This window comes from Anolis carolinensis, chromosome 1 (assembly GCF_035594765.1).
Source record: "Anolis carolinensis isolate JA03-04 chromosome 1, rAnoCar3.1.pri, whole genome shotgun sequence".
NCBI classification, from domain to species: Eukaryota; Metazoa; Chordata; class Lepidosauria; order Squamata; family Dactyloidae; genus Anolis; species Anolis carolinensis.
Window position 1 is genome coordinate 110,510,101 of NC_085841.1, and position 9,060 is coordinate 110,519,160.

Sequence of the window (9,060 nt, forward strand, 5' to 3'; positions counted from 1 at the left end):
GTTGAGGATTCCCCCCCCCCCCCAAAAAAAATCAAACATATTTCTTCATCCTTGTGACAGAATAAACTTCAGCTGTCTTTTAATGTTCATTGTAAAGGGGGGGGGGGATTTTTTTCGTTTCCTCCCCCCATCCTAGTTTGATTGATATGCTTATCAATTACAATGCCCCAAAGAGTCATAATTCTCTTATTTCAAATTATTTTTAGAAAATCAGTAAAAAGCAAACAAAAATAATGCAATCAGATGAATATAAAAATGTGAAAACAAAGTGTCTTCATCACCGTGCCTATCTTGTCTAAGTGTGGGCTGCAGTGATATAAAGTCTCTTTCTGAAGTGTTAAATTCAACACTCAAAATGCCTTTCCAAAAATTAATTTGCTGTAACACTGGGTTTGGATGGTGTAACATTTTAAATGTGATCTATAAAAGGAGTGGGGCCCCTGGTGGCACAGTGCGTTAAAGCGCTGAGCTGCTGAACTTGCAGACCAAATGGTGCCAGGTTCAAATCCCAGGAGCGGAATGAGCCCCCGCTGTTAGCCCCAGCTCCTGCCAACCTAGCAGTTCAAAAACATGCAAATGTGAGTAGATCAATAGGTACTGCTCCGGCAGGAAGGTAACGGCGCTCCATGCAGTCATGCTGGCCACATGACCTTGGAGGTGTCTAAGGACAATGCCAGCTCTTCGGCTTAGAAATGGAGATGAGCACCAACCCCCAGAGTTGATCACGACTGGACTTAACATCAGGGGAAACCTTTACCTTTACCTTACTATAAAAGGAAGCCAGTAATGGATAAAGCCATCATTACGGATAAGATGCTTTGAAAATTTTGAGTCATGGCAAATTCTTTTCCACCAAATAACCATGGTGAGGTAACCTTGGATATATGGGATTTTGGAAAGAACGAGGGCACCAGAATAAACCTCACAACCAACATTGTTCTTGACAAATATACTATGTAGAAAGCTAAGCAGGATTAGCCATGATTAGTAACTGTATGGGAGACCATAAATGAATTCTGTAGTTCTTTAGGCGAGAGCAGGACCTCCCAGATGATCTAAGGGTTCTTAATGGGTCATAGGAGGAGATGCGTTCGGACAGGTAAGATGAGCCAGAACCGTTTAGGGCTTTATAGATCAAAACCAGCACTTTGAATTGGGCTTGGTAGCATATCGGCAGCTAGTGGAGCTGGCTTACCAAGGGAATAGTACACTCCCTGTATGCCACCCCAGTTATTAATCTGGCTGCCGCCCCTTGTATTAGTTGGAGCTTCCGGGCAATCTTCAAAGGCAACCCCACATAGAGTGCATTGCAGTAATCCAAATGGGATGTAACCAGAGCGTGGGCTACTGTGGCCAAGTCAGACTTCCCAAGGTACAGGAGCACACAAGAACCTCTGCCTTGTCTGGATTCAATTTCAATTTGTTCTCCCTCATCCAGTCTGACACAGTGGCTAAACACCGGTTCAGGACCTGAACGACCCCTTTATTGACAAGTGGGAAGGAGTGACAGAGCTGGACATTATCTGCATACAGATGACACTGTACCCCAAAACTCCAGATGATCTCTCCCAGTGGCTTCATGTATATGTTGAACAACATGGGGGAGAGTACCGACCCTTGTGGGACCCCACAAGACAATAGTTGTGGGGCCGAGCAGGTGTCCCGGCCTAGATCTCAGACTGCGCCGGATCTAGATAGGCAGTGTCATCCAAGAATGCTTGGAGTTGTGCGGCCACCACACATTCCACGACCTTGTCTAAAAAGGGGAAATTGGAAATAGGCCGATAGTTGTCCAATTGAGTGGGATCCAGTAATGGCTTTTTCAACAGCGGTTTGATCACAGCCATTTTTAGGCTCGCTGGAGCAGCTCTGGAGCACACCAACGTCACCAGGGACACACCACCGAGTACACATCACCACTGAAGTGCCCCAGCGCCACCAGAACACACCGCCCTCAGCAGCCCACAACCTTCGGTCGGCAGCCGCCCAGCACCTCAAGGAACAAAAGAACAGAAGACTACAGGGCACCTCCAGTCACAGTACGATGCTCCAACATGAAGAATGGATGGATGGAAGTCCTAGAAAACCGGTAGCCGTGTAGGGGTAATAGATAAAAACACGGTTCTTAATTCGCTTGGTCAGGTCTTATGGGTTTAATGGTAGACAGAGTTCTTTCTCTTCTCCTTCCATGCTAGGCTCCCACTCCTCTTTCTCTTCTTGCTTCAGTAACACTAAAACTGACCCCCAAGGCAACCCACGTCACCCTGAGTTCTAGTCTTAGCTTTTTCATGGAAGAAGGTGGCTAAAGCAGTAGAAAAGCTGTGGAAATGCCATGTTTCTGCCATTGGAGTCAGGAGGCTCTTAAAGGGTCTAATGACCCACACCCAAAAGCAGTTGCCCTCAAGTGGAAGCCGCAATAGGTGCAGGGAGCCACACCCAGTTTGTAAGTAGGCGTGCTCAGCAGCAGTTTTTGCAGTTCTTGTGGTCCAGAAGGCAAGGAGTAGGAATGCTGTTGTAGAAGCTCTTACCTTCTGGACAATGAGTTTGACAGCTTGACTTAAGGTGTCTGAAAAGGCCTCTTGGGACTGAAACAGAGGAGAGAAAAATGCAATAAAAATACTTCTGTCTTCTTAGAGGTCATTTAAAGATCTTTGGGAGTTTTTTAAAATCAAAATTAAAGCTTAGTAGTCACAAAAAATGGTTCTGTGGTATGTGGTCATCTCATGGACTGTGCTTTGCCCCTTCCTTTTGCATTAAATGTCCAGTTCATGGTGGCAGATAAGGCATAGGTGCTGTAGACATATAAGTGTGACTTGTACTTTGCTGTAGAATAAGTCCATGCTACCTACATTGATTTGAGACACAGCATTCAAAAGACAATAAAGGAGTATGGGAAACAAGATAGCATTTGAGAGCTGTGTTCCCTAAACTTCCCAGCTACTATAAGAAGTTGTCTCAGCATTGACATGCAAGATCAGTTTTGGCAATAAATAAGATTCTTCCCATTTCATTTCATAGCTAGATGCAGCTCTCTACATACAATCTGCCGAAGTCTGCTTTAAGTAAATAGCTAAGTGAATTACTGGACTCCAGCCATTAAACTCGACTTATTTCCAGGCGCAGATCCCATCTGAAATGAAAGTGCTTGAAGACATTTAATCAAGATGATGCTATCAGCAAAGTCTTAACCAGGTGGTAATAACACCACCTGTGTGCTGGGAAATGCTGCTCCATTTTTTCAGATCCATTTGGATGTTCAAGACAGATGAGATAGAGAGCAGGGGAAGGGATGGGAGAATTTGCTGGAATGGGAAACTGTGGGGCCCTCTCTCAATAGTCTTCCCTAGTCAATCCCCTCTCTGAGAGGACAGAATCATGTTTACCTCACAGCTTGAATTGCAACTATGTTTTGGAATATAGATCCCAGAAGGGCAGTTGGTTCTCGCAGAAGCAGAGGCAGCAGGAGGACATTTTTGCTCCCTGGCTTCAGGTAGGATTTGGCTAAGATTTTAAACTGAGTTTGGGCTTGGCTCCTGTGGTCAAAGTCTAACTGTTGTGTGACTGTTGTGTTGAAAGAGAGCCAGGTACTTAAGTTGATTGACAGCAGGCATTGTCCCCTGTTAAATGAGTTTCTGGGAAAGCTTTATTTGCCAGTGTGAGTTTCTGCCAGAGCCTGATCCCAGAAGGGCAGTTGGTTCTCGCAGAAGCAGAGGCAGCAGGAGGACATTTTTGCTCCCTGGCTTCAGGTAGGATTTGGCTAAGATTTGGCTAAGATTTTAAACTGAGTGTGTGCTTGGCTCCTGTGGTCAAAGTCTAACTGTTGTGTGACTGTTGTGTTGAAAGAGAGCCAGGTACTTAAGTTGATTGACAGCAGACATTGTCCCCTGTTAATTGAGTTTCTGGGAAAGCTTTATTTGCCATTGTCACGCGCGCCTTCAGCACCTTTACTAACTATCCTTTGCAGTACATACAGGAAACAAAGCAACATAAACAAATACACAAAGACGTGGTTTGTTGCAGTCTGCACATAAAGTGCGTGCATATTACTTAACTGTACAAAGATCCCACTTGGCCACCACGCTCACCAAGAGATGCAACAAAAGCAAAACATTCCCATCACATGCACCAGCTGTCGCATGTTCCGCTTTTTCACACAAAAACTAGACAACTACATCTGCTCTAAATGCAAACAGATGACTCTGATGGAGCAGAGGATCCAACAGCTCGAGCACCGTATTAAGACCCTTAAGGACATTCAGGCACTCGAGCTCTTCTTGGACACTGCACAACACGCTGCTGTAGATCAGCAGCCTGCATCACACCAACACCACCAAGACCATGATCAGGAACCTTATGGGGAGATCAACTCAAAGGTAGACAACCCTCAGGCTTGGAAGGAGGTCACCCATAGAAGGAGACGCAGGACCAGGCAGCCTCCACAGAACTCCTCTGCTCAGCTGCATTTACACAACAGATTTGAAATTCTTACATCATTAACATACAATCAGGAAACACATCTTGTGGAGGACCACAGTTTCTTAGATACCACTCAGTGGACCATCCTGGATCAATGCGCAGGGGATAGCCCTGACAGGGACAGTGCATCACCACAGTCACACTTATGTAATCATGCAAATGCTCCATCCCCAATCATAGACCAGGAGCAACAGGAACATCCTTGGGAGAGTAATGGGCTCTCGGATGTATCTCAATGGATTGTCATTGATGAATGCACTGGGGATGTTGAGGAGGAGGACAACACTTTACACCTACATGATTCACTTCAACAGGAACACTCTTCAGGGGACATACACACTGTCTTGCACAAAAGGGACCCTGTCAATCCTCAAAGGAAACAGGTCTTGGTAGTAGGTGACTCCCTCCTTAGAGGAACGGAAGCCATCATTTCCAGACCGGATGGGATGGCTCAAGAAACATGCTGCCTCCCGGGGGCAAAAATACACCATATCACTCAGAGGCTCAGCAGGCTCCTAAAGCCCCATCACCCTCCCCACCTTATGTTGATTCATGTAGGTACCAATGACACCGCTAGGCATACTTTTCAAAAGATCACAAATGATTTTCGAGCTCTGGGAACAAAGCTAAAACTGTATAATGTACATGTGATCTTTTCATCCCTCCTCCCCGTTGTAGGACATGGCTCTACAAGGGCAGGAAAAATAGTACAGGTCAATAACTGGCTCAGAAAATGGTGTCAAGAGGAGCATTTTGGCTTCCTTGACCATGGTCTACTCTTCCAAGAGGATGGACTACTGGCAAGCGATGGGGTGCATCTCACACAAGTAGGAAAACATCTTTTTGCACACAGACTCACAAACCTCATCAGGCGCACTTTAAACTAAATCCACTGGGGGAGGGGAACAACAGCCTGGCGAACACTATATTACCCACGACCACAGGGAACCGCCGAAAGGCTAAACGGAGGGCTGCACAAACACAGCAAGGACCAAGTACAGAGAGCACAATAATCCCAAATAAACAGTTCGAGGGGAGGTCACAGGGGCTTACATGTCTTTACACTAATGCTCAGAGCATGGGAAATAAGCAAGACGAACTCCAACTCCTAGCACAGCACCACACATACGATGTCATAGGCATCACTGAAACCTGGTGGGATGACTCCCATCACTGGAATTTAACCATTGAGGGCTATAACCTCTTTCACAGAAATAAAACAAAGGGGAGAGGAGGGGGAGTAGCTTTATATGTCAAAAACAGTTACGTTGCAGAAGAAATGCAAGACTGTAATCCGGGAAACCAGCTTGAAAGCATCTGGATAAGAATCAAGGGAACCGGGACTCAAAAAGATCTCGTCGTGGGTGTCTACTACAGACCTCCGAGTCAGGATGAAGGACTTGATGAAGCCTTCTGTCAACAGCTGACCAAACAGGCACAAAGAAGAGATATAGTAGTCATGGGCGATTTCAATTATCCCGATATCTGCTGGAAAACAAACTCAGCCAAGAGTACAAAGTCCAACAAATTCCTCACTTGCCTTGCAGATAATTTTATGGTCCAGAAGGTAGAAGAGGCAACAAGGGGATCAGCAACTCTTGATCTAATCTTAACAAATGTGGAAGACCTGATCAATACAGTTGAAGTGGTTGGATCCTTAGGGGCAAGTGACCATGTGCTCCTGCAGTTTGCAATACAAAGGAATGCTGAAACTAAGACAAGTCAAACACGCATTCTGGACTTTAAGAGAGCTGACTTCCAAAAAATGAAGGAATTACTGAGCGGCATTCCATGGACGCCGATATTAAAAAACAAGGGAGTTAAGGATGGATGGGAGTTTTTCAAAAGTGAAATACTCAAGGCGCAAATGCAAACAGTGCCAACAAAGAAGAAAAATAAGACAAGTGCAAGGAAGCCAGAATGGATGTCCAAAGAACTTCTAACTGAGCTAAAGCTCAAAAGTGACATGCACAAGAAGTGGAAAAGGGGAGAAATCACCAAAGAAGAATTCAAACGTATAGCCAACTCCTGTAGGGAAAAGGTTCGCAAGGCTAAAGCGCAAAATGAGCTCAGGCTTGCCAGGGACATAAAAAACAACAAAAAAGGTTTTTTTGCTTACGTTGGTAGAAAAAGGATGAAAAAGGAGGCGATAGGGCCACTGCAAGGAGAAGATGGGGTGATGGTGACAGGGGATAGGGAAAAGGCAGAACTGCTTAATGCCTTCTTTGCCTCGGTCTTCTCACAAAAAGAAAGCCATCTTCAACCTCAGCAACATGGAATGGACGAAGGATTGGGGGAAATCCAACCCCAAATAGGGAAACAAGTTGTCCAGGAACACCTGGCCACTCTAAACGAATTCAAGTCGCCAGGGCCAGATCAGCTACATCCAAGAGTATTGAAGGAACTAGCGGAAGTTATTTCAGAACCACTGGCAATCATCTTCGAGAGTTCTTGGAGAACAGGAGAAGTCCCAGCAGATTGGAGGAGGGCGAATGTGGTCCCTATCTTCAAGAAGGGAAAAAAGAACGACCCAAACAATTACCGTCCGGTCAGCCTCACATCAATACCAGGCAAGATTCTGGAAAAGATCATTAAGGAAGTGGTCTGCAAACACTTAGAAACAAATGCGGTCATTGCTAATAGTCAACACGGATTTACCAAAAACAAGTCATGCCAGACTAATCTGATCTCTTTTTTCGATAGAGTTACGAGTTGGGTCGATACAGGGAATGCTGTGGATGTAGCGTACCTGGATTTCAGTAAGGCCTTCGACAAAGTCCCCCACGACCTTCTGGCAAACAAACTAGTAAAATGTGGGCTAGACAAAACTACGGTTAGGTGGATCTGTGGTTGGCTGAGCGAACGAACCCAAAGGGTGCTCACCAATGCGTCGTCTTCATCATGGAAAGAAGTGACAAGTGGAGTGCCGCAGGGCTCCGTCCTGGGCCCGGTTCTGTTCAACATCTTTATTAACGACTTAGACGAAGGGTTAGAAGGCACGATCATCAAGTTTGCAGATGACACCAAACTCGGAGGGATAGCTAACACTCCAGAAGACAGGAGCAGAATTCAAAACGATCTTGACAGACTAGAGAGATGGGCCGAAACTAACAAAATGAAGTTCAACAGGGACAAATGCAAGATACTTCACTTCGGCAGAAAAAATGGAAATCAAAGATACAGAATGGGGGACGCCTGGCTTGACAGCAGTGTGTGCGAAAAAGATCTTTGAGTCCTCGTGGACAACAAGTTAAACATGAGCCTACAATGTGATGCGGCAGCTAAAAAAGCCAATGGGATTTTGGCCTGCATCAATAGGGGAATAACGTCTAGATCCAGGGAAGTCATGCTCCCCCTCTATTCTGCCTTGGTCAGACCACACCTGGAATACTGTGTCCAGTTTTGGGCACCGCAGATGAAGGGAGATGTTGACAAGCTGGAAAGCGTCCAGAGGAGGGCGACTAAAATGATTAAGGGTCTGGAGAACAAGCCCTATGAGGAGAGGCTTAAAGAGCTGGGCATGTTTAGCCTGCAGAAGAGAAGGCTGAGAGGAGACATGATAGCCATGTACAAATATGTGAGGGGAAGTCATAGGGAGGAGGGAGGGAGCTTATTTTCTGCTGCCCTGCAGACTAGGACACGGAACAATGGCTTCAAACTACAGGAAAGGAGATTCCACCTGAACATCAGGAAGAACTTCCTCACTGTGAGGGCTGTTCGGCAGTGGAACTCTCTCCCCCGGAATGTGGTGGAGGCTCCTTCTTTGGAAGCTTTTAAGCAGAGGCTGGATGGCCATCTGTCGGGGGTGCTTTGAATGCGATTTCCTGCTTCTTAGCAGGGGGTTGGACTAGATGGCCCATGTGGTCTCTTCCAACTCTACTATTCTATGATTCTATGAGTGCATCTCTATATGTAGATCTTGATGATTCTTACAGAGGAACACAAACCTCATCTGAAATAGAGTGCTGACTGGAGTTATCTACTGCAGAATATTTCTGAGCAAAATACTGAAATATTACCTCCATAATTGCATCTCAGCTCTGTGTGCAGTTCCTGGTTTTTGGTCAGTGACAAATATCTTGAGCTCACAAAATCAATGTGAAGTTTCTGCTTTGCATAACTCTTCCTAATGAATGCTGGAATGCGAAAGGGAATTGGAACAAGACACCAAACTAATAGTTAATTAGTACTTTTCAGGAGCAGTTAATCATTTCTTCCATGGAGCCGTTTCAAAAGATTTAAGGAGTCCTGGCAAAAGATTCTTTCAATTTACAATAGCTATGAAATCAATCTTATCATTGATTACATAGGGACATTTCTTAAGTAAAGCTGTTTTCCCACCTCCGTATGTGCTAAAAGGAGGATGTACCCTATAGCTCAATCCTTCAATGGAAAAAGATGGATTTATTCTTTTGCCTAACTCCTATAAGAGAGTGAATCACAGAATGCTCTTGTTGAGAATTGCTATAGCCTAAGCCTAATATGTAGTCTTTTCAGAGAAATGGCAGAATAACCTTTTTCTTCCAGGGCTATCTTTTGCATTCAGGGAGCAATGCATGGCTTCTTACTTCTTTGGTCTTCCAT

The 9,060-nt window shown here is 45.2% G+C and overlaps 1 long non-coding RNA gene across 1 annotated transcript; it reads right to left on the reverse strand.

Annotated features, from left to right (window-relative positions):
• Positions 1-1,452: 1,452 nt before the first annotated feature.
• LOC134295563 (uncharacterized) lies at positions 1,453-8,601 on the reverse strand. The gene is made up of 2 exons (XR_010002192.1): positions 8,496-8,601; positions 1,453-2,585 (listed from the first exon to the last, which is right to left on the reverse strand). It is a non-coding gene; the product is annotated as an uncharacterized LOC134295563 (long non-coding RNA).
• Positions 8,602-9,060: the final 459 nt, after the last annotated feature.